The 26632-nt window shown below is 37.1% G+C and overlaps 1 protein-coding gene across 1 annotated transcript in view; it reads right to left on the reverse strand.

Moving 5' to 3' along the window:
* LOC139973850 (protein phosphatase EYA4-like) overlaps positions 1–26567 on the reverse strand; it is a 201682-nt gene extending 175115 nt beyond the window's left edge. The window contains exon 1 of the mRNA XM_071980725.1: positions 26417–26567. The gene's annotated coding sequence lies outside the window, so the exon portion shown is untranslated. The remainder of the gene's footprint in view (positions 1–26416) is intronic.
* Between the last annotated feature and the right edge of the window lie 65 nt (positions 26568–26632).

A 26632-nucleotide genomic window follows, 5' to 3' on the forward strand; every position in this document is an offset into this window, starting at 1 on the left:
TTTCATTTTTCTTCAATTGCACTATTTAAGACTAATTATTATTACTTCTACTTTGATTTTACAACTTGGAAGGTTCTTACATTACTTAGATACGAAGTATGGATTGCTAAGAATAGAAAAGCTACTCTAGATTTTGGCCTACTGTGATTCTAACCCACGACTTTCCAGATGTTCAGTCCATTGCATCAAAAACAACCATCTTTATATCCACTCCATAACAGCACTATGGTAGACATATTATGGTTCAGACCTAAATGGTTAAATATTCCTCTCAGTTGTTATATAATTTCTCATAATTACAATCTTAAAAAACTAGATTATAAAATCAGATACATCAAATTTCACCAAAACTCTCCATCTTTTCGCTCCCATTTTTTTTGTATGTGTGTGTGTCTAAATTAGTTTTATATTACAGTACACACATATATACTAAACTTGTATATATAATTCTTTTTTTCTTTTCTTTTTGTCTTTGTACATTTTTCCCTGAGGGAACAAAGGCTGTGAAATGCACCACATTAGCCCTGAGATCTTTAAATTATTCATAAAATTCACTTTGTGTTACAAGTAGCAGTAACACTTCAAATCCATAGCTCACTGCCAAAATGAATATTTAGGCACAACAAAAAAAAATTGAGCAACGATTGAAGAAAAGAACAAATATTCTGTTGAGATTGCTACGTAGGTCATTTCTCCTTTGTGACAAACTTTGATTTGAATTCATTAGGATTTCCGTCTCTCCCAATCAGTACATCACTGAGGGAATTGAGAGTAATTAGTACTTGAACATTAAAGGTCAGTCTGTATTAGCGACCAGTAGAAAAGGGAGAGGTCACTTCTCTGATAATTTATGGAAAAGTTCGCTCTTTGTGGGTGTAAGTTTTGTTAAAAGATATGAATAAAACAAAAATTGAAAAAAAAAAAAAGCGAATGTCAATTAGAGGTTAAGTTTGATGTGTATGGGATATACTCTCACACTTGCTATTTTTCTATGACATTTTTGTATCACACTTGGTTGCTTCAAGTCCTCTTTTGGGATGAAAAACGTATATTTCAAATCACCTATCTCAAAAGCAGGGGAGATACTGTACTATCACACTTGCTTTTTTTCCAGCTGTGCATCTATGACATCACACTTGTTTGCTTCAAGTCCATTTTTGGGATGCAAAACCTATGAAAACCTATGTCAAATCACCTCTCTCAAAAGAAGCAGAGATGCTATCATACTTGCTATTTTTCCGGCTGTGCATCTACGGTATGACATCACACAAGTTCACTGTCAGGGTGCAAAATGTTTTTCTAATCAACAGATCTCAAAAAGCAGTTATACGTTACAAAACAAATTCAATTCACCAATTTATATACAGTATGGCATTTAATATCATACAAGAAAATCGGCTTACTGAATTTGGTTCTTTGCTATTAACCTAGTTGAATCATTGCAAAATGGTTGACTGGTACCACAGTATGTTCTCATTTTGCTATAAAACCTAGTGGATGGCTTTAAAACGTAGTGGATGGCTACACAACTAAATTAGCTAAAACCTACTCCTTGAAATGCTACAGATTTCAAATAAAATTCTCTTATATGCATAAATAGCGGTGAAACACACAAATTTCAAAACTCCAAATTTCAAACAGCTTCTTTTCAGGTGTTTCACAAGCAACGATTTTCAACACAAAAAATCCTAAAAAACAGCTGAAATGTTTTCAATATATGACTGATTTATAAATGGCTAGCTTTCGAAAGTCGCTGTACCCCACACGCTCCTGAGGGGACCTGCCGCCTGTCAATTTGATCCTTCCAAAAGTTTACCAGTTGTCCAGTTATCAACTTTAACTGACAAGGCTTAAGGGGTGGCCGGTTATGATCGCCACCGCACTGATTGTTTATCGAACAAGATGGCCCTCAAGACAGAAAATGAACCTAACTAAATTTTTGTCAACTACAGTAAACCAATCATAGCTAATACCCCGATAGCATTGTCCTAATTTTCTTCTTTTTCTTGGTAAGACAGTAAGTGACAGAGAAAGAACAAGGCACAAAACTGTGGATAAAATTACATCATATTTTTGAAGAAAAAAAATATGGTAAAATTAACAGTACGAATTTAACAATGACAGCAATTGTTTGTTTTCAATAATAGTTTAGTCACTGATGCCGATGTCAATTTCCGCCAATATTTTCAGGACTTCCTACTGACTTTTCTTCATAAAAATTGAACTGCCGAGAAATTTGTCTATTAAGGCGAGTTGGAGAGTGGGACTCGGTCATGGTGACACTTCACGAGAGTTTTTAAGATGGAAATTTGAAATTTTATTAGGAATGGACATCCCATTATTATGGACAGGACTTGCCATAACAAGCCTTTCAAAAATGCACTCTTAACATGGATACATTATCTAAACCAACAAACTTGTCCCAAGAAAAAGAAATTTATTTCATCTGGAGGATGGTGGTGCCAGATACTTTCCGTTTAATAACGATTTTCACACAGGCATGACTCACCCCACCTTCAAGCTTTGACAGTCAAAATATCATTAATCTACCCAGAGAAACCACTCAGCAGCAGGTTGTGATTGTGCATAGAAATGACTGAAGGTACTTAACAGGAGTGAGTGTTTTTAATTCTTAGCCAAACTAAGCTTGATAAAGTAATGGTTAACCCTGTATGTAGGACAGTAACTGATCCATGTACATTCAAGCAGATAGCTCTGGTTGACTCATGCGCACATGTATGCAGCCAATGCTCTTTTGAGTTCGTGCAAACTTTCTGTACTGTGAAATGGTTCAAATCTCCTTCTACTATATAGTGAGGGGATTTTTCTGGAGTTTTTTTAATAATTGTAATATTTTGGGGCTTATGTTAGTACAATGTCCATGTACTGTGAGAGCACAAACTGTACAATCATACATCATACATGATTTTACTTTTGCTGGGTAGGAAGATGTGTCAGAGGACAACTCTGTGAATACGAGTACCGAAAAAAAAATGTACTCGGGAATGAATATGAGTACAAAGTACATGATGTTACTTTTGCTGAGTAGGAAATATGAATACAAAACCATGACAAGAGTATGGACAATATGTACTCGAGAAGGATTGGGTACAAAGTACATGATGCTGAGTAGGAATATGAATACAAAACCATGACTACGAGTACCGAAAAAAATGTACTCGAGAATGAATATGAGTACAACGTACATGATTTTACTTAGATCTACTGAGTAAGAATAAGAGTACAAATCCATGACTACGAGTACGGAGTAAAATGGTACTCGAGAATGAATATGGGTACAAAGTACATGATGTTACTTTTGCTGAGTGGAAATAAATGTACAAATCTGTGAACATGAGTACAGAAGAACATACTTGAATATGAATATGAGTACAAAAGTACAGAATTTTTGTTTTGCTGAGTAGGAATAAAGAGTAACAAATTACCATGTGTTTGAGTAGAACAGGTTAATCTACATAAGTATGAATATGAGTACTTAAAGCATACAAAATTGAAATTTAACCAAGATTTTAAACCTGTACAGATGATTTCATCAGATTAGCCGTTTGATTAAACGTGCCATTAATTCCAACAATTAATTCCCACAGACATGTTTTTCACATTTTCAAATTTGAGCTGATTGTAAAAGCTGGAAACGAAAAAAAAATTAACAATGCAAAATCTATAGCAGTAGCAGATGGGATGTTCCTGCTCTCTTCACACCTATAATGCCAACTAACAATATAGTACTCCAGATATGTGGATGGAAACAACTACAATTAATTTGTCAATAACTTGAAAATTGGATTTTGAGACAAATTATATATCTTTCATCAGGTCATGAATCTTGACAGAGAGAGGAATGGTAGGCTGTCATGGCGGATGAGTTACAGGCAGAGAATGAGATTTAAGACCCTTAAACTTCATTCTGCAATTTGGGTTAATTGTTACTTAATGTAGCTTCACTATGCAAAAAGCCGTGTGTGTCGGTCACACACGACTGGGTATGAAAGTTTTTAGGCGATCCAGTTTGAGCTCACACTCGCATTGTACATGTATAGCATAATTAAGATACTGCGCTCGTACTGTACTTGCTAGGGTGGCGGATGAGTTGATGACAAAAATGGAGGACACATAGACAACCAAGGAAAATGACATGGAGGATGTTTCAAAGCTGTGTACAGATAAGGAATGCCGATCACTTTGGCTTTCTTCAATTCTTTTAATTTCTTTTTAATTAGAAATGATGGACACAAAGCTTTCCGCAATCTGGTTTTACCAGATGGAGCCAGGACGGCGCACAAAAATGCCAGGCTGTCCTGTCTGATGAAAAAAAATCATTTTCTGCTGTGATGTAAGAGAAATGACACATTCTGTTTTTTACTTTACTCCAGTATTCCATATCATCTGTATTCTTCACACCCAAGAGCACTACTACTGTTCAGTGACATAGTCTTGTCAACATATTAAATTTGAAAAACATACGGTATGATATTTTAACCCCCATGCATGTTGCTAGTAATGTATTTTGTGCAGGCACTTATAATGGTAGATTGAGAAGGGGCAATGACCGGGGAGCCGGTCATGGAGGGTGCACAGTTTTAAAGGGTTACCAAGGACATAATAGGCACGGTAGAACATGTGCTAAGGTTTTGAGGAGACAGGTAAGCGAGGAGCGAAGTAAATCCATAATTACGAAAATACGGCCTGAACTGTCACTTATGTGATCTGTCATTATAACGACATTCACACACTGAACATGTAATTACCTGCGTTCTACAGTAGACCACACTATACAACATGTTGTACAGAAGACCACACTATACAACATGTTGTACAGTAGTCCACACTATACAACATGTTGTACAGTAGTCCACACTATACAACATGTTGTACAGTAGACCACACTATACAACATGTTGTACAGTAGACCACACTATACAACATGTTGTACAGTAGACCACACTATACAACATATTGTACAGTAGACCACACTATACAACATGTTGTACAGTAGACCACACTATACAACATGTTGTACAGTAGTCCACACTATACAACATGTTGTACAGTAGACCACACTATACAACATGTTGTACAGTAGACCACACTATACAACATGTTGTACAGTAGACCACACTATACAACATGTTGTACAGTAGACCACACTATACAACATATTGTACAGTAGACCACACTATACAACATGTTGTACAGTAGTCTAAAGACAAACCACTCTCTCCTTCTAGCCTTTCATCAAGAAGAAAAAAGCTAAAACTTGAGAACACAGAATGAAATACAAACAAAATAATAGTACTGTTCAATAAATCACAAAACTAGATCATCAAGAGAAACTACAAAATTACCCCGTGGAGAATTATTACAAAGAGGGCAAAAGAAAATGAAAAATATAAAAAAATAGTTAAAATGAGTACATCGAATTATTATATTCCCAAAACGAGATGATGTATGTGATAACACAATAAAGCACATGAGACCAAAAAATAATTGTGAATATTTTCTGTTTATTTTTATTATTATGTATTTTATCTCTCTCTAACTCTCTCCCCCTCTCTTTCATTTCTTTTTCTTTTTTATGGATGATATTTTTTTTTTTTAACTTTCTTAGATCTGAGAGGAGACTGACAGACATGGTATAAGATCAAAGAGCTGCTACTGAACCCTAGAGGCCAAGCAGGTGAGCAGACATATTGGTGATTTTACAACTCTCATAAATCATTTTTCTTCTCACATGATCAACAGATCTCTGAAAGTGGCAGATTCATGAGTCTTCAAAAATCATGTCACAGATTTATATATATATATATATATATATAGTCTATATACTTGCACTAATGCACTAAACCTAGCTGTAATGGTTAGTATCAAGGTTTAATGCAACTTTATACAAACTGACAAATTTTGACAATCCCATTTGTTACTTTTCCCAACATGGAGGTGAAACTGACTGGTGGAAGGAGGAGGCGGGAGAAAATTCTAGCAAGTGTTTATTCCCTTCAGCAGTCCCCTCCCTCCTCCCCCACCCCAAAGGTATAAAGCTGGGGACCCCCACACCCCTCTCATTAGTGTGCAACCTCAAGATTCTAGGCACATATTTTAGGAAAGGTTTATTTGAACCGCTCATCACATATATATGCACATTCGCGGATAAACGTAGAGATCACCTTAGATTGAACCTGCATGAACAGTGTAGCAGTATAATGTGGAGCTAGGATTTATAAATATATTTATTACGTCTAGTATATGCTTTATATAGTCCTATCAGTTTCATTGTTAGCCCCTATATCAGTGCCCCTATGTTTTAACTAAAAATGTCAAGGCACAGTCCCCTACACGGCCCACCAACTCAGCTGCAAAGCCCCCTTCCCCCCAGTAGGTCCCTTTTTGGCAACATGTAAAACAAATAATGACAACACAAATTCATTTACTCCTAAATTCCCGATCTGGCTTCCCCTCAGCATAAATAGGCTATGGCTATCATCGGAAACCTAGCATGCTTTTATATCTTCAAATACCTGTGTAGGCTGTGTAAAACAATGACTAAAGCAGAGCTTATACAGTAACGTAAAGTCTTAGTTTTCCCCTATAAAGTGATTTTACATAATACAATATTTCTAATTTCTTAGTGTAAATTTCTAAAACATGTGATGTCAAAATTGAGAATGTTTAGATGCAACTTACAAGGCCTGGGATATGCCATTTCTGGTACTTTCGGAGGCATTTCTGGCCAAAATTCTCTTGCTACGCTATGCGCCAACCGATGCCGTCTAACAAGATGATTTTATTCTTGATTCCGTTTTGGCTTTAAGTTCCAATTTTTATCAATCAAATAAAGACCCTAAGTGACACCCGGATGTTAAATAGACAAGTCTTTCTTAATTTAAGTCTAATGACTTGTCAGATGAGACTTTTGTTTAAAATATATTTATCACTGGTATATCAATCCAGGGACGAAACAGAAGCAAACTTGAAGATTCTATATGTGAGTCTGCTGGGCCTTCGCCCCTGAACTCCATCAGGGACCCTAAGACAGGCCCCTCGAACCCACCCGATAAAGCTTTGCACAAAGGCGCTCGCAGACTCCATCAGTTCTATCTTTATTCATTCATGTAAATGTCCCCACCCCCTCCCCTCCCTTTTCAATTCGGACTGACGCCCCTGACATCAGAGGAGGTAGTGAACAGCCAGTGGGGAGGAAGCAGTCCATGGAAAATGCAAATTAGTTTGCCTAACAATGTTTTGCAAAATCAGCTTTGCAAAGTTCACACTGCTTTAGGCATTGTTTTGGAGTCGTGTGCACATAATAACCTGTCCACTTTGTTATAACTGCATGATGCTAGAATACCTTGGACAATTGCATAACCAGTCACTTCCATGAAAAATTGGAGGAAAAATCCCCATCTAGATTCGTAGCTTGGCTGTACAACAAAACAACTCAAAGATGTTGTTTTGAAGTTTTTCTTAGCTGCACCCCCTGTGATATCCTGTTTTGAACCCTGTTTGAAATTTGATATTTTATTTCCTTGATGGAGGATCTTGGAACTCAGGTTAACATCAATCAGATCATCAGTGTATACACACTAGCACAGCTTTCTACGAGTACTTATCAATAACATGACTGACCCGTGATAATGACAAATTCAGCAGTAATATGTATTTAGAGTAAACCGTTCAATATCCTTCCTTCCTACTTCTGCCCAAATCCAGAGATTTTTAACTAACACTGGTCATTCCCTGGGCTGATGTTTTGTAGAAAAACACAAGATTAAATGTAAAAAATGTTACAAATCATTAATAGATCAAATGGATATAACTCTAGAACCAGTGGGTGCAAGAAGCATATAATGAAGCATTATCGTCACCCACTGTCACACAGTGCTCTAAGAACTCAGACCTTCAATTCTGGTGATCCCCCCCTTTCCTTTCCCTTCCTCCTCTCCCTTTCTTTCATCTTCTTCATCCCTTCCTCCACCTCCCTCCACCCCTCCCTCTCCCTTTCCCTCCCCTTCTTTCTCTCTTTCCCTGGCCCTCATTCCTTCATCCCTTCTTTCTCCCTCTCCCTCTTTTCTGGCCCTAATTCTTGCCTCTCTCCCTTCTTCACTTCCAGAACACAAAAGTACTACTGTATAAAACCAGTGAGATGTGATTCTATTTTTCTTCTTGCCAAAGATTACATTGACCACTTTAGTGCATTACTGACCAATTTAAGTACCTTTCAACATTGTTTAGATACACACAAGGTTACCAGTTCCTTCTAGGCACGGTAGAACGAGGTGCTAAGGTTGTGGGGAGATAGGTAAGCGAGGAACGAAGTCATTTTATCTCTACTGGCCTTGTGATATCATCTTTAAACTTGATAAGTCTAAAACCTTTCATAGGAAACTGAAAATCCTAAAGTAAATAACCTCTTAATTAAAAACCTTATTTCACTGATCTATTTGGATACAGTGTAAGTTGTTCACATCTCTATCATCAAATTATAAATTAACATTCATGGTTTTTCATTCCCCCCCTTCCCCACCCCAACCACTTTTGGGAGGGGGATTATTTTAAATTTAATTTAACACTTGATCTATTCAGCAAGTTATAAAGCAAGTTACTAATAGCTCAATGCTGCAGTTTTTGATAAATCTCTCAAACTGTTGACAACATTTTAAACCTTATTTAGTATAAAATATACATGGCCATTCAGTACTCCATTGCTTTGTATATAATGTTTGGTTTGGCTTTAAGTTTGAGTTTTTCTTCTTCTTCCTTCCCTTTTTTTTTGTCTTTCTTTTATCGACTTTGCAAACGCAAACCTGGGTAAGATTATTTAATTCCATTCCCCAAGAGTCTGATTCCATAAACTTTAATAAAAACAGTGGCACTACAAATTTGCTGTGAGAATCACAGCTACATAAAACATTACACCCTCCATCCTTGCTTTGTGTTAGAAACACGACTGGTTTGTTGTTTTTATTGACACTGACTACATCGATGTAACATTTTAAACTGAGCATTCGCCGTTAAAACACAGGAGTAAATAATAAATAATTCTTCAGAGAAAAATTGGAAAAAGAGTGGAAAAAAACCGACTGTTGAGCACGGTTCTAATATGTACAGTAACAGCGACTGGAGGTTTTGAAGTAGCTTGGATTTCAAGTTTGACACTATTAGCCGACGGATTTCTTACTTGCACTCTCTATGGAAGTTAAGAGCCCCGGTTACACTAGTGTGCGCACCCAAAAAGTCAAGACGACCAGACAGATCCTTTAAAACTTTGCGCTGGTAAAGTAAACGACTCAATTGCATATAGCTCCAGTTTTACATTTTCATATCTGGTGTGTCCATTCTTGAATAATATGTCCACTGTATCAACTATACACACAACTATACACAAAGTAAATGCCTCAATTGCATATATAGCTCCAGTTTTACATTTTCATATCTGGTGTGTCCATTCTTGAATAATATGTCCACTGTATCAACTTAACACACAACTATACACAATGTAAATGCCTCAATTGCATAAATATATATAGGTCCAGTTTTACATTTTCATATCTGGTGTGTCCATTCTTGAATAATATGTCCAGTGTATCAACTTTACACACAACTATACACAAAGTAAATGCCTCAATTACATATATAGCTCCAGTTTTACATTTTATATCTGGTGTGTCCATTCTTGAATAATGTGTCCACTGTATCAACTATACACACAACTATACACAAAGTAATTGCCTCAATTGCATATATTTATAGGTCCAGTTTTACATTTTTACATCTGGTGTGTCCATTCTTGAATAATATGTCCACTGTATCAACTTTACACACAACTACACACAATGTAAATGCCTCAATTGCATATACCTATAGCTGGACAGTTTTACATTTTATATCTGGTGTGTCCATTTTTGAATAAAATGTCCACTGTATCAACTATACACACAACTATACACAAAGTAATTGCCTCAATTGCATATATTTATAGGTCCAGTTTTACATTTTTACATCTGGTGTGTCCATTCTTGAATAATATGTCCACTGTATCAACTTTACACACAACTATACACAATGTAAATGCCTCAATTGCATATATATAAATATATAGGTCCAGTTTTACATTTTCATATCTGGTGTGTCCATTCTTGAATAATATGTCCACTGTATCAACTATACACACAACTATACACAAAGTAAATGCCTCAATTGCATATATAGCTCCAGTTTTACATTTTCATATCTGGTGTGTCCATTCTTGAATAATATGTCCACTGTATCAACTTTACACACAACTATACACAATGTAAATGCCTCAATTGCATAAATATATATAGGTCCAGTTTTACATTTTCATATCTGGTGTGTCCATTCTTGAATAATATGTCCAGTGTATCAACTTTACACACAACTATACACAAAGTAAATGCCTCAATTACATATATAGCTCCAGTTTTACATTTTATATCTGGTGTGTCCATTCTTGAATAATGTGTCCACTGTATCAACTATACACACAACTATACACAAAGTAATTGCCTCAATTGCATATATTTATAGGTCCAGTTTTACATTTTTACATCTGGTGTGTCCATTCTTGAATAATATGTCCACTGTATCAACTTTACACACAACTACACACAATGTAAATGCCTCAATTGCATATACCTATAGCTGGACAGTTTTACATTTTATATCTGGTGTGTCCATTTTTGAATAAAATGTCCACTGTATCAACTATACACACAACTATACACAAAGTAATTGCCTCAATTGCATATATTTATAGGTCCAGTTTTACATTTTTACATCTGGTGTGTCCATTCTTGAATAATATGTCCACTGTATCAACTTTACACACAACTATACACAATGTAAATGCCTCAATTGCATATATATAAATATATAGGTCCAGTTTTACATTTTCATATCTGGTGTGTCCATTCATGAATAATATGTCCAGTGTATCAACTTTACACACAACTATACACAATGTAAATGCCTCAATTGCATATATATATATATAGGTCCAGTTTTACATTTTCATATCTGGTGTGTCCATTCTTGAATAATATGTCCACTGTATCAACTACACACTGTAATTTAGCTTCTCTTTCTTCATCTTCATTCACATATTTGCAATCTGCTCCAAAAAAATTCTGTCTCATGAATTTATAATTTATAATTAATAAGTACATGCACTACCTTAACGCCACCCTTTTCTTCGACCGCCCAAACGTGCTTATTGATTTGTCACCTCCACTCTCATATTTATATCTTTCATTTTTCTCTCTCTCTCTATCTTTCTCCGTCTTGCGAGCCTTGAGAAACATCGCACCACTATGTGCACCGTCCAAAAAATTCAGGTCGGAGAGGTGGGTGGGAATAAAATTGTGGGAAATTGGGGGTGTCTCTGAGGACGAACACAGATATAATCTATGTTACTTTCGACAAACTTGGTATTTTGCAGTACCAAGAAAGAAAAAAATTTATATATCTATATATTCTCACTTTTGCTTTGGGAGGAGGTAGAGATGAAGGATGCTGCAGGAATGATGACGAGCACACCTGGCACAGCTGTGCGCCGTACCAGAGATGGTAACTCGATCTCTTCCACGGAAATTGAAGAACCACTGGAAGGTGTCTGAAGGGAGATATTTTTCAAAATTGACAATTTCCCTCAGGATGCTGGCTGCGCATGAATATGGACAGAACGACAGATAGAGGCAGGCACTGCGTAATAAACTTTCCCAACAGTCTGTACGTTGCAGTTAAACTGTTAAAAGACTAGATTCACAAGCTATGCTGGTACAGTTGGTATATACAGTAGTTTTATATGTAAACCTGAAGTGCAGTACAGCATACACACCTGAGAGCAAAACCTTAATTCATACAGCGCATGAAAATATGTGGTTTAATTTCCAAACTTATGCAATGCACCTCAGGGGTAACCTCCTATATAGATCAGGCCGCGACAAATATTTTTAACAGTACTCGCCATTTGGCGACCGTGACTTCAAGTCTACTCCCCAAAACGCATGATTCACTCTCCACTATGATTGCTGGTGAAGTCTCCATAGTACATGTCTACAACATCAATTACCTTTTGTAAGCTAAGGTTAGGCAGATACATGATGCTACTACTTAATTTCACAATGGAAAACTATATTTCTGTGCAGTATGAAGTTTAAACTTTCTCTACCAAAAGTAAGTGATGAACAAGGTGAAATATGTTGCAGAATCATTAATAAGCAGCTGGGCCTACTGTAGTGTTCAAACAATTTCAAAGAACATCATCAAATATACCTACAAAAGTAGCTTGGCTTCTATAATATCAGGGCTCCACGAGTACTAGGCATATATACTATACAGTAGCTAGGTGTGTGTGAGTCCTCAGCCTATATACAGCTTTGAGCTGCTACTCGATAAGCGCGACTTTGTACATTTCCCAATTATTTATTCTTGTCTTATAGGTGCAAAATGGTGCCTGAAAACTGTCACTGTTACTCCATTACACTGCCTAAATCAAAGCGACCTTTTACACAATGAAAATCTTAAGGTTGGCAAAGCATCTATATTCCCCTTCAGTGTCGAGTGAAAATCTGAAAACTCAGCAAAATATCATGGCAGCAATAACAGCAAACTAGTCTCAAAACTCTTGAAATTGTTGTATATTTTGCGAATTATGACCGATGGCATTCAGAAACGTCCTTAAAATATAGAAAATGGGATTACATGTGAAAAGCATTTTGGGAAGGATACTTATCAGGAATCTACAGGAATCACTTTCTAGAGTCCAGAGGATTAAACAAAGTCCAGACTGTTACCAGTGATGGCTGTAGAATCATGTGGGTATGAAAGGCTCAAAAAGATAACATTCCCAGAAGACAAGTTGTATGTTGAAGATGCTAGATGACCGAAAAAGGACTGGTTACCAACTTGGGAGCAATGCAAAGGGGGTACCAGAATCACTAAATATAGGCAATGAAGCTAGCAAGACAGAGTGGTATTGTTATGGGGAGACAGGTAAGTGAAGCCTTAAATTTGTGAAATTATGTGTGGAATAGATTATTCCATGAAAAAGGTTCATCGGAACACAAAAGAACAGAACTTTGGGGAAAATTTCCACTTTTTCCACTGCAGCCAAAACAAATTCCAATGGAAATCAGGCTAGTCTACTATGAAACTGCAGGTCAAACATTGACATAGATCACATTATAGAAAACACAATGTTGATACATGATGTAGAATTTGAAAGCTATTTCCTCAAATTGTGATCAAACGATTCATTTTGACAACTTTGTGTGCACGGTATAAAAAACGCTTCCTAACCATTTAATATTGATGGTACACTTCTGTGATTGTTTATCTAATGGTACTCCCATTCAACAAGGAAATCAGTTCTCTTTCTTCCTGGTTTTAATAATCTGCTGATGTGTAACTTTAGAATGTTTACGATACCATTTCCTTTTCTCACTTCTTCCCTTCTTTTTTTCTATTCTACAAGCTTTCTACTAGTACTTCTGACAAAACCTGTGTTTTTTGCAGTGAGAATAGAACAATCAGAATCGCCGCAATATCAATTTTTTGGCGTTCATAAGAATCAGCACAAAAAGTATTCAATGCACCACAGCATAAACTGCATGATATTACATACACAATTAATTAACAACATAGCACAACTAATATTATTACTTACAGCTACTTTATGACTGAGGTTGTGACTCATAATGACATCACAAAGCCACTCATACTTCCATAATTAAGTTGCTTGGTTTTTTAATAATTTATGATTTTGTTTTTTGGATATTGTGCTTGTTTTAACACCAAACATTTCCATTCATGTCAGTGACAAGTTCTTCCCTATACTTAAAATATGAAAAGGAGAAAAGGAAAGTTTCAAGGTAACCTAGGAGATGCTCTCACATATTTGCAATATGACATCACACAAGAACATTTTCAATGCCCCCTGCTGACCCCCTCCGCCCTCCCAATCTAAATTTGCCGTGTCCAAAAACAAAGATCTGTTAACCTAAAATATTCTGCTAAATGAAGCTGATACAAGCACTGGACCCCACACCGACAAGGTTTCCAACTCTGCGCTCCCCTGGCATCAGTGTGCACTACCTACATTCTGTGCTCCTCCATGTTATTTTCATTTATCTGGTTCATGTGATGTGACCATACTCAATGAAAGATACCAGATGGTACATGCAGATCTGTTTCCATGTGATGTAATCATACTCAATCTACAATAGTATGTACATACCAGTTAGTACATGCACAGCTGTATCCATGTGACGTGACCATACTCTGTATCCATGTGATGTGACCAGGGCTCGAATTTCGTAATTTCTAGGGCAGGCCAACTGGCCTTGGAATACATGTTTTTGGGGAGGGCATCAAGGCCAGTGGGGAGGGCAGCAAGGGCAACACTGAAATTGTGAGCAGGGCACCAAGGCCACTTTGAAAAATGATGCGAAGAATGTCTCAATGTCCCAACAAAAAAAAACATCATCGGCGAAAATATGCTCGAACTTTCATGATCATACCCGGACCCGCTACGGTTTGGGTCCTCAAACCGCCGCGTAACACTCCTCCATGAAACAGCATTATTATTATGAAATTCATACACAACGCCGAAACACTGTCGATAATACAACTTAACTGCATATGCTTCCAGTGTACGAACTCTCCACTACATAATTATTCGGTCTTCCAACTCCCACCTGAAATTGGGTGTACTTGTAATTGCCAATAGTGACACACCCTCCCGAAATAATCTTGTGTAACTTGACTCTACTGGGAATTTCCCAGATTCCACCAATCACCTCGCATTCATGTAGTTGCTAAGCCAATAAGCGAGCACGATTCTGTGACGTCAATCAGCCAAAGCAGTATAATGGTACTACTGTGTGCTGGTGTGGTTTGACCGTAGCTGCTACTGGTTGTAAACTTTTTCGAACTTTCTTTCAATTTACGATAAATACAGGTATGTTATACATACATATACGTGAATGATATGGTTAGGAAGCTAAACATGTTCTCTCTCGGAATATGATGATTTTGTTCACATTGTTGTCCCTGGAATAATTTCTTCGCGATTCTAGAAACACTGTATTGCATTACGAATGAATTTCCCACTGAACTACGTTACGAAAATGCAATGATAGCCCGCAGAGCGGTCGTATATAATCAGTTGGATAGGCTCACATTCGTGTCCCGTTAGAATGTGGTACGTTTTCACACCAACTACCAAGGTCAATACTGTGATGATGTTCAATTTTCGATCACAGTTCGTTATTCACGTCCTGTGACAGCGATACGCTAGCATGCTCTTCATCATTTTCCGCGAATAATAGCCACGCTTTTTCGGAACATATGATTCGTTTTTTTGTCATTCTCAAAGTCACATTTGTCCAATGCCTATTCCTGCAAAAGGCACAGAGGCCAATGGGTAAAAAGGGCAAGGCCAGTACTGGCCTTGATAGTAGTAATTTTCCCTTGGGCATCGCGGCCAGTGGCGAGGGCACCCGCGGCCATGGCCGCACTGGCCGCCGCTTATTTGGAGCCCTGGATGTGACCATACTCAATGATCTATAGAATGTACATAGCAGCTAGTACATGCAGATCTGTATCTATGTGATGTGACCACACTCAATGAACCATAGTATGTACATACCATACTCAATGTATCCATGTGATGTAATCATACTCTGTATCCATGTGATGTGCAATGAACTATATAGTAGGTACATACCAGCTAGTACATGCAGATCTGTATCCATGTGTGACCAAACTGTGTGTCCATGTGATGTGACCATACTCAATGAACTATAGAATGTACATAGCAAATAGTACATGCAGATCTGTATCCATGTGTTGTAATCATATTCTGTATCCATGTGATTTGACTATACTCTTTGACTCTTACAACTTACCGTTTCCTAACTAATAGATCATTGTTTGGTAGATCCCAAACATGCTTACAGAAAATCAAACCAATCAAATAGCTGGTCATGTGGTATGTTATCACAGGGACTCTATGGCTCAACTATACAGGTAAGTCAATTTGTGACTAGCCTAAATTGTTTGCAGCCTTTTTTCTTTGGAATCGGGGCTTTTAGAATCCTGTTTTGTTTTAGGGGGAAATCGTATCTTCATTGTCTGTGCGAAATGCAGAAAAACTAAACTAGGTGGCAGCTCTGAATAATTTACAGAGACAGTACGTGTACAATCAGCCATTAATTAGTATGTACATACTGTAATTAATACAATATATGACGAATAAGTCTCTGACAGTCGACCACACATGGTGCCTTGACCGCCACCTCGATTTTATCTGCAGGCGTGTACATGTGCATTTAACTCTTTAATGTACATAAAAGAGTGAAATAAAGACCATCAAGCCTAAAATGCTACCACTTGGGGATTAAAATACTGCCACGGTCTGGGGAACTTCACCGTGCACTGACGCATGTAAAAGATTTATTTTGCCTTTTTATCTCCTTTTTAGATTTCTTTTTTTGGTCTGTGAATTCCAGAATTAGTTGATATTCTGGAAATAGGATGGACATCCCACACGACCTACAACTCAAAGGTTTCTCTCTCTAACTCTCTCTCAAGTTGAGCACAACCCCGTCCTATGTTTAGTGGCTTCTTAATGTGCAGTCACACTTTTTGAGTTACGTTTGTGAATAATTGGCCGATTTGGGTCCAAACTGGTGACATCTATCGATTGAAATAATTGTGTGGGTAAGAAATGATAACATTCAAACAGCTTTAGAGGAAAACTTGCCTCGCTAGCCGAACCAGAATTGCTCTGGTGAACACAATATAACGGCTGCTTAGGCTCATAAGTAGCTGCCACTCACCGTCGTCAAACGAAACACTATGTAAAGACCTGGGAGAAGGTGTTACCGAAGCATCGAAGACAATTATTTTCCTCTACGTGTTCCAATTTCGGCAACGGTTTGGGGTCTTGTCCTAATTACGGACAGAGCCGCTGACGAGATTTGCAACTTCTAGAAGAGCCTGGATGAGCAACACAGATGTGTGCACTTTGAGAGTTTGGTTTCTTCCATAAGAAAATGTCATCCATTTTCTAAGGAGATAACATCAACTTTATTCCTTTGCAGAAGGAAAAGTTTGTGACGATATGGAAGGGAGCAAAACCTATGAGCAATACTACAAATTCCCAAAAATTGACTGGTTTGGGTTTTCACGAACAAGGATACTTACCTGTCTTCATTCAACATATGTGCACTCCAATTACCTAGTCTACAAGCATCAACCAATTGGTAACATTTCATTACTACATCCCTGCCTCTTCCTCCTCCTCCCCCCCCCCCTTCACCCTTCCCCACTGACCTACTTCTGAGTCAATGTCCATTTCCACTTCCTTCCAAACTTGATGGTTTTTATGGCTGACAACCAAGATTCTAGTGTAATTTTCATCAAAATGGAATCTTATTGGCCTGCATGTGTTCTGCTGACATTTCATGGCAGGCCAAATGTTGCCCTTAGGCTATCTTCACTTTCAATATATTTATATTGTAGTTTTCTCCATGTAATATGATACAGTCGGAATGTTTCCCTGAATGTGTCAGTGTACTTTTTCAATTTACACAACAAGAAACAAATTAAGCTCTTCTAACATTACTTGGCGTAATCTCTTGTGTTGGTCATTACTACCATAGACCGCACGGTTTACCCTGAGACTTTGTCATGAATGCATATACCGACATACCCCGACACATAAACAGTATGCATCTTGATGCTAGCCAAGCTGTCAAACAGAAACCGCAAGATCAGCCTCCGTCAGTGGGGATTAAATGTCAACCTGGCCTCCGCATAACCCACCGTCCCAATCATAAAAATTTCTCTGGGGAGTACGACATACTCTCCAATGAAAAATGTGTGAACAGCAGTCAATGTACTTGGTTATATTAAATTAAAAGAGACATATATATAGTCAGCCTAACTGACAGGATGTACCCCTTCACACCCCCTCTACACCACCGACCTGTATCCCGATACACCCTCTGAGTAACAGGACATTACTCACACCTGAACAATGTGAGAGCAGCCAATAATCTGCAGCATGTGTGTACTCAGTACAGTATACAGTGGAAAGACACTCAGAGGTGTTTAGATTACTTACCATCATGATTTCCTCCCCCTCCCCCACCATCCTCTTCCAACACCCCCTCCTCCTCCCCCTCCCCACCATGTCACTTTTCAAAACCAGGCAGTGAGTCCATACTGGTACTTACTTTTTTTTCTATAAACTTTGCAAGTGTACACCACATACTTATCCTCACACATTTACTGCACAGTTCTCACACAGAGCCTTGTGTAATCATACCAAGAGGAATTACGCTTTGTACTCCCACTGGTCGGATAGTTACTGTACTTCAAACGAGTACATCTTCTACAGCTACTGTATGTAAAACACTCAAAAACATATCAAAGTCAATACACTATTATAAAACTAAAGAAATAAGGGCAAACGAAAAAAAAAACTAACAGACGAAGGAAACTTGCATTTTAACGTAGATATCTAGAGAGACTTCGCCTCAGCACACTGTCTCTCCAGGAAGCGATGCGTAACTTTAATGGATGCAAAAAGCACTACCAAGTCAGGCTTCGTTGCATTTACTCTGAAATAACTAAGTAATCAATGGCACCATAATTTCATCCTCATAAAAGCTGGTCCTTTCATTGTTGGAGGGGAAACTTTACATATCTGACTTTTTCTTTGTTATATTGAGTCAAGGGTTCTGAAGATTAGGGCCAAAGGTAATGCCTGGCTCTACACAAAGATTACAGAACAGAACCTCTTTTACATTTTCTGAAGTTTTTTTGAACAAGTAGCAATTGAGAGGCATATATATATACATATATATGAACATATGAGAATCTAGGCTAACTGTGATGAGAAGAATTTACAAAGGGAATACATTATCACTTAAAAATTAAGACAATATATTTTAGGCAACAGAGACTACGTGATTATGCACTGTGTACAAAGTACTATATAGCTAACATTAAAAGCTACAAACCAGCATTATTAGTTGGGCTGTAAAACAGGTGGCCCATTGGGAGGGGATGCACGATTGTAAGGAGCCTGCAAGTTACAGTTTTTATGAGTTTTTTTTTTGTTTTTTTTGGAAAGGTTCATTAAAGGGGAAACACAAACAAGGTGAATTGAGTTCAAAACTCTAACGAGGGCATGATGGCATTTTGACTGTCTAGACAAATGACGGACAATAAAACTTTCCTTTTCCATAGTCATTGAGTTTTACATGATCAAGAAGAAGTATAACAGCTTATTCGTGATGTATAAAATTTGTACAGAGGTGGTGGTTTTTAAAAGTAATAGATTAGTTAATTTCATGGGTAGTTTAAGTTTGTTTATGACTGTGCGTAACTGAGGCACATTTTTGTAAGTTTGGCAATGAAATCAGGAGTGAATACTGATCATAACTAATGGGCAGAGTACTTTTGGCAACAACTTGTTGGATAATTTCCAAAGTTAAGGTTTCCTGATAGACAATGAATTGATAAGGATAATATAAACCAAGGGATAATTTAGTGTTCAAATTTTGAATATTTTAGCAATTTTGAAGCTGTTGAATTTGTCTCTTATAGTAATTAAATACTACAGTTCCTGTGTATAAAAAAAGAAAAAGTGCTATATTTAGACTTATGCAATTTGACAATTTTGCAAGAATTTAACATAAATTCAGGAATAATTTGAAGGGTTAGCTATTTAAGCATCCAGAAACATAGTGTTTGAAAGCTATCTACAAAAATTTTTAGCATGGTACTACTAAGATTCTTGGCCAAGTTTCATGACCTCAGGTCCAATACAGCAGATGGTATATATCAGTTGAATCATTAAAATGGTTAGTTATGTCTGTAAACTTTAAGTATATAAAAATTTCAGACTCTATACAGTAACTCTGTTATTATACATGTTTCACAACAAATATAGTCAGAAATTCTCAGAGTAGTCAGACGGTAGAATGAGAGTGCTGAGCTTGTGAGGAGACAGATAAGCGAGGAGAAAAGTAAACGCACAACACACAGTCATAAAATCTCAGACTAGTCCAGGTATTTGATATTTAATACACAAGTTCTGTCTTGCCTAGAAACTAAATCTAGCTGAAATGAACAAAACATTTTAAATTCTAAAAGTTATTTCTGGGTGGTTATTCTCAACAACCTAAAATTATTCAGCAAGAGATCGAGGAGGTCAGACAAAGTCACAAATTAGTGATTACACTTTTCGATCTCAATATATATTATTACATTAAAAGGCAAAATGCAACTGGCGAGTCTTAGACTGATAAGAAACCTTTGTGATAGAATTAATTGACTGTTGTTATTTAACATGAATTCTGTAGTAATGTTTATAGTATAACGTTCTCAAGTATATGAACATCAACATTAAGCTGTGAATAGAGTGTACAGTCTCTATTTTACAACTGAAGGGGAAAAGGAAACCAATTCTACTGGTTTAGGTACAGTATTTATGAACGATGATACTTACCTACTATCTCCATTCTATATATATGAGGAATATACAAAGGAAGATACACAGGCCTGCCGCTGGCTAAAAATTATATGCCACCGGTTGACAAAGAAAATGCGGTGCTACGTCTGTATATATACAGAACTACATCCCCTTTAAGTAGTGCTCAGTGCAAACACTGGAAGGTATGACTGACTGACTCCTAAATTAAGGGACCTTTGGCAAACAGGGCTCATAAAATGTAACTGTCTTGAAATTAAAGGGTAAGGTGATGGTACAGTGTGAACTGTGAAATACACATTCCCTTCAAATTCTCACAGGTTTGCCATTAATAAAGTACTTTCATAGACTACCCAGCACAATTTAAGAAAAACTTTTTTATCTTATCACCATGTCAACGAAGATTATATTGGCAAAGATTTTCACCATAAAATTTTAACAATTGTTGAAGGAATGATAACGACTTATTTGAACATTGCAGTTGTCCAGATGCATCGAACTCTAGTTACTATTTAAGTGTTTGTTTTTAAATTTCATACATCTATACTGTTTGTTGACAGTTAAATTAGATATTTTATGGTACCATTTACTTGTGAAGTCCTTACAGTACTTTGGAACAAATTAACAATAGTCTGACATTTTAAATAACAGAGTTTACAACTTGTCCGTAAGATGTTTACGAGGCAAAAAATTTCTGTCAATTGATGTTTCACAAACGTCACAACAATGTTTCAAGTATAACTTCATTTTGTAACTTTTAAACGTATCTTGACTAGTCGAATGGATGACTTTGACATTTTTCACGGAGTTTTCTTATTCAAAACTGGTCACACACTGCCACGACCGAATGCGACACAACTCAGCTTGACAGATGTGGTGCGTTTTTTGATAGTTGTAATATATATATACCATAGTCATAAAAGTGAGCACCACACACTGAAATACTGAAGATAAGAGAACATTATAGCCACACTTTATTATCTACCGTATGTGTACACACGATGCCACTGTTCTTTGTAGTCTACACACACTGGCCAACGTAGTTAGCAATGTACTCACACTACACGGTAGGGTCCCTTGTCTTCCTGTCACAAATGGAATCCAACTGTACATAAATACACACTGTACATATATATAAACTTTATTAAACCAGGTTATCTATTCCACAATGGGACACATTTCCATGGTGCAGTTGGACCTGACAATGCCATTTCAAACCCCCTCCCACTCAAAAAAAAAATTATTATATTATAAATTTACTTGCCTTTTTATTTTATTTTATTTTTCTTATTTTTTTTTTCCTGTTCATTTTGAAATCCATTAATCATTATTTAAGTCAAAAAGCTCAATGCACAGTCACAGATTGAAAATAATCCTTTGTACATGTTCTGAAATTTAACCCCTCTTTATGACCCATATATATATGGGAGTTAAATATAGCCAGAGCAGTTGAACACTAGGTACAGACTATTTTTTTTTTGAGGACTTGAAGCAAGTCTAAGGTAGCTCTCAACTCCAGGTGTGAATAATAACTTAACAACCAAAATACACATGCCCTTGGCATTGTCACCATATTTTGAATTCTTCACCCCGCTCTGATATATAAGGCATCCCCTCAAGGTTCAGACGAGACAGCAAAATTAATTCTATGGAATGTTTTGCTCCATTTTATGTTCCTTTTCTTTCTCCCCATTTTTTCTTTTCTCTGCTCTCTTTCAGTTTCATATTTGCGATTGTGATCTCACTGCGACCTGTTTTCTTTCCATTTTTTTTTTTTTTTGACGTTGAAATTTGTATAAATAATAGTTTCGCAAGAGCATACACCTTCTTCGTTAGACACATTTTGTCAGGTCTGTTGTTCAGTATGGTGACACTTTGCCCTACAGTATCTTGATTTGTAAAATTTGATTGAATTCTTTACTCTTAGAAGGTACATTCCAAAACCATTGACAAATGCCTTAGGGATTGCTGTAAATACAACCTTATCGCAAAATAGTACTTTTCTAAGAACTGCATATATAATATCTGTATAGTACAGTACTGTGGATACATATTGTGAAGCACTTACTTCCACCACCAACAAGACATAAAGTATTGATCACCACTTTGCTGAATTATGAATTGATTTTGCAGTACAGGAAATGGGACACAGAACTTCAACATGGGGGGGGTGGGGCATGGGCGGGCAGAAACCAAACCAACTAGAAAGTGACATCTTTGGCAGAAACACACCTACAATACATGAACACCACTGCTCTCAAAAATACTGGGGAAACCATCTCCCCCACCAGCCATCCCTCTCCCTCCCCTTCTCCCCTAGGGTGTGACACCATGATTATAATGGGTGAATGGCACTGGATGTAGAAATGCCGAGACCATGGTCCTCTCTTGAGAGATCACTGGATCCTAGAAATATTGCTCTAAAATATATATATATTCAGTGTAGCACTATAGGCCGGGAGAAAACTTGTGCTTGCCATTTACAAACAATAATATTTCTGTACTGACACAGTATTCAGCATTTCCTACATGTTTAATTGTTTGGACTTGATTAACTACAAGTTCGAGACACATGTACCTCATAAACTAAGCCTTTGCAACACTGACTCTTGAGAAAACACAAACTTTTGAGAACGCCTAATATCTAAGTCGAGTTTGTCACCGTTATAAACACAAACAGAATCGAGATCTATGATGCAATGATTTGCACTGGTCAATCTCTGTAACAGGTAATCTGCATTATGTATATCATTAACATATATATTGCAATGTGACAAACAACTCTGTTATGGTGATATTTTCTCCACATATTCCCAATTAACTTGTGTCTTATAAGTAATATCCCAACAACAACTGTACTTGTTATTAGACTGTACAGAAGATTGGTGTTATAAATAGCACAATTGTTAAAGTAATGAAACAATGTTCATCTATGAACTAGGTATCATCAAGGAGCATCCATTGCCACATTTCCATTGTTTTGCAAATACATTTGTAAATTCAATTGTTGGTATTTGGCAATTTATGTTGTAAGTACTATATCATACATCAGTATTATTATTTCTGTTCAAACTACCCCATAAATTCAAAATAAACAGCTGCAATCACACATTATAAACTTCTTACTGAAAGTATTGTTTTCACTATGACATTACTTTAACTATTCCCCTCAAAAGCAATTTCAAAAGGAATTTAAGGTTGCAAGGGATAAGGAAAAAGGTTCTATTTTATAATCATAAACTCCACTAACTTAGAAAATTGGAGTCAATGTATAATGGCTATGGAATGAATGAGGACACACATGTATTGTTATAGCTTCTTTAAATATAATGTACTATGTAATGTACAAACAGTACTTACTGTTACACTTCCTGCTCCTCTTCACTGAAGTTAACATGTTCCATGGTAGTCAACTACATTTAGACCGATACAGATCTATGCAGCAATACCACCCTTTAACCCCCTTTGCTCCCTCCCCCTGCCCCCCACACCTTTCCATTTTCTATCCACACCAATAAGCATGTAAACTCTTAATCAGATTCTAGGAGTATGAAATATTTGAAGCTTATCTATATATAGCTCTAGGGCTGGGCCATATACAATTGCTTACCCCACAGAGAGGGGATGTGTTAGCAAATATTACTGTTCTGGACCAACTTCCATTTGAGAGTGTTTGGTCAAATGCTCAGCAAATTAAAGACAGAAAAACACACGTTAATCATGATAGACAAAACTCTATGGTTTGTACTGTATGTATTTAATTCAAAGCTCAATCCACATCACAAGTGCATTAATAATAATAATAATCAAAATAATATATTCATTTATATAGCGCAACAATACACAAATGCATTTCTAAGCGCTTTACAAAAGGTAGAAAGCCAACCAAAAAGAATTAGTTTTGAACTTTCTAATGCATATGTCGGTGCCTCTCTCATAACACGTGGTAGAGAGTTCCAAGTGTGCTGGGCTTCAGCTCTAAAAGAATTGGAACCCTGACCAGTATCTAGGGCACTGAAGAAGTGTGGTATCTACAGAGGAACGAAGATTGCGTGCAGGACGATAGAGATGAACCATATCACCCAAGAACAGAGGGGATTGAATGTTAATGTCAAGGATTTTATCAATTAAAAGACACTACTTGAACTTGATTCTTTAGTGTTTGGGTAACCAGTGTAGGGCGACCAAATGAACAGAAGCGCTGTCACGTTACGACCTCTTTTGAATTAGGAAAATGTTTAGGTGAAATATTCAGGAATGAAAATATCCCCTCTGGAGCTAATTTAGACCTAGGTCATGTGTGCAGCGTTCCACCAACAAGCAATGCAGTATGTAAAATATCTGCATAGAACTCATTCCCATAGGCGCAATACTGTAGTGTACAGTAGGTCTAACACTAAGTTAGGCTCAAAGAACTAGAACGGGGAGAACAATGTCATGCCAAGTGACCTGAAGCCCACAAAACTATTGGGGCCTTGTGACAAGACAGTAAGTACCAGTGGGTAATGGAAACATTGTACTGTCAGAAGGAATTGACATGAACAGGAGTGTAGCTCAGTGGTTAATGCCGGTGCCTTCCAATCATAAGGTCCCCAGTTCGAGTCACTCCAAGATTAATGTTTGTCATCCAGTTACAGAGTTGTTGACAATTGACAATTCATAATCATGGACGTTTAATATGAATATAAGAGGTTAACTTCGGTCAGCTCGCGGCTTTGATAAGCCAAGACAGCTTCTTCGTGGGTTCCTGCTTGCATGAGGATCTAAAATACATACATACATACATACATACATTCGAAGCATTTTGCCACCTATAAATTGAAGATGTCATAGGCCTACAGAATATGGATACCTTCCCCTTCAGCTCTTAACTTTCCACAATAATCAAGTTCTTGAGTAAAGCTGCTATAATGTGGCTTGGTTTCACAATGCGTCGCACAAATGATGTCTCAAGTTACTAACCCTAGAACCATAACAGACACAGCTTTGAGCATCTATGTTCTCATTAACTCCTGCATCAAATGAGTGCAGGGTGGTGTTAGCAACAGGCTGCATCTAATGTGATTTATAGTGACTTCCCATCCAGTCCTACTTGCCACTAAATAAATCCAAGGCTTGGGTCTGGGTCTGGTAGTTTTCATTCTCCTAAGCCCTTCATCTGCATTGTACTTGGGATCAATAAGAAACTACTAACAAATTAACTGGATTTTTTATCTGAATTTTCTCTGTTATTTCCTTTCAGCTCTGTTTGAATTGTTGACTTTAAGCTTGTACACTAAGGACAGTCAAACATGTAGCACTTAGAAGGTGTACTTCAGTACTGGAACGGAGCATTAATATAAGGAATAATTGGTATTGGTGTTGTCTTCAGTAGCCTTTTACCAGAGAGCTGATTATACCTTATGTCGTAGTGTTATATACAGACTTCAGTTGTACACGTTGAGAGCCATGCTTTAACTTTCGGCCCCAATAAGTCCATAAATTTCAAAGTTGTAATTTTCCAAAAAGTTATGGTACATTTCTTTGAAAGTCCCATTATTGCTTACCTTGTGAAAATTAGGAAAGGTATATTATAAATGAAGCTGAATGTCTTGTTAAATACGTGCAGTTTATCAGGCGCAAGCGGAAAAACAAATGCTGCTTCTTTTTGCCGGACAAACAAGGCCCCCTTTTTTCTGTGCTTCCGCTTTGACGAGACCATACACTGTGTCAGCACTCTCCCCTTTTCTAGTTTTAGGTTAGGCTAGGCCTCACTCTGTAACAGCTAGGCTATGCCTACAGTAATCTAGCCCTCAAGTCCTGGTAGGCTCAAAATATCTAGGCCTAGCCTTGGCTATATTTTCAATGTAACAATGTAGGCCTATTGCTTACTTGTTTTGTTGATCTTATGGACTAATTTGCTTCTAACTTTCTTCTTCAATTGTAACCATATGGTGGTAATGATAGAATAATAAAATTTCTTTCAAAGATAATCACATAGTTCGTATTTAGAATTGACTGCCAGTGTGTTACTGTTACACTCCAGAGTGCTTGGATGTTTAGGCTAGGACTTCACACTAACAACTTAGGCTACGTACCTGGCATACG

The sequence above is a fragment of the Apostichopus japonicus genome, chromosome 9, assembly GCF_037975245.1.
Source record: "Apostichopus japonicus isolate 1M-3 chromosome 9, ASM3797524v1, whole genome shotgun sequence".
Classification (NCBI taxonomy): Eukaryota; Metazoa; Echinodermata; class Holothuroidea; order Aspidochirotida; family Stichopodidae; genus Apostichopus; species Apostichopus japonicus.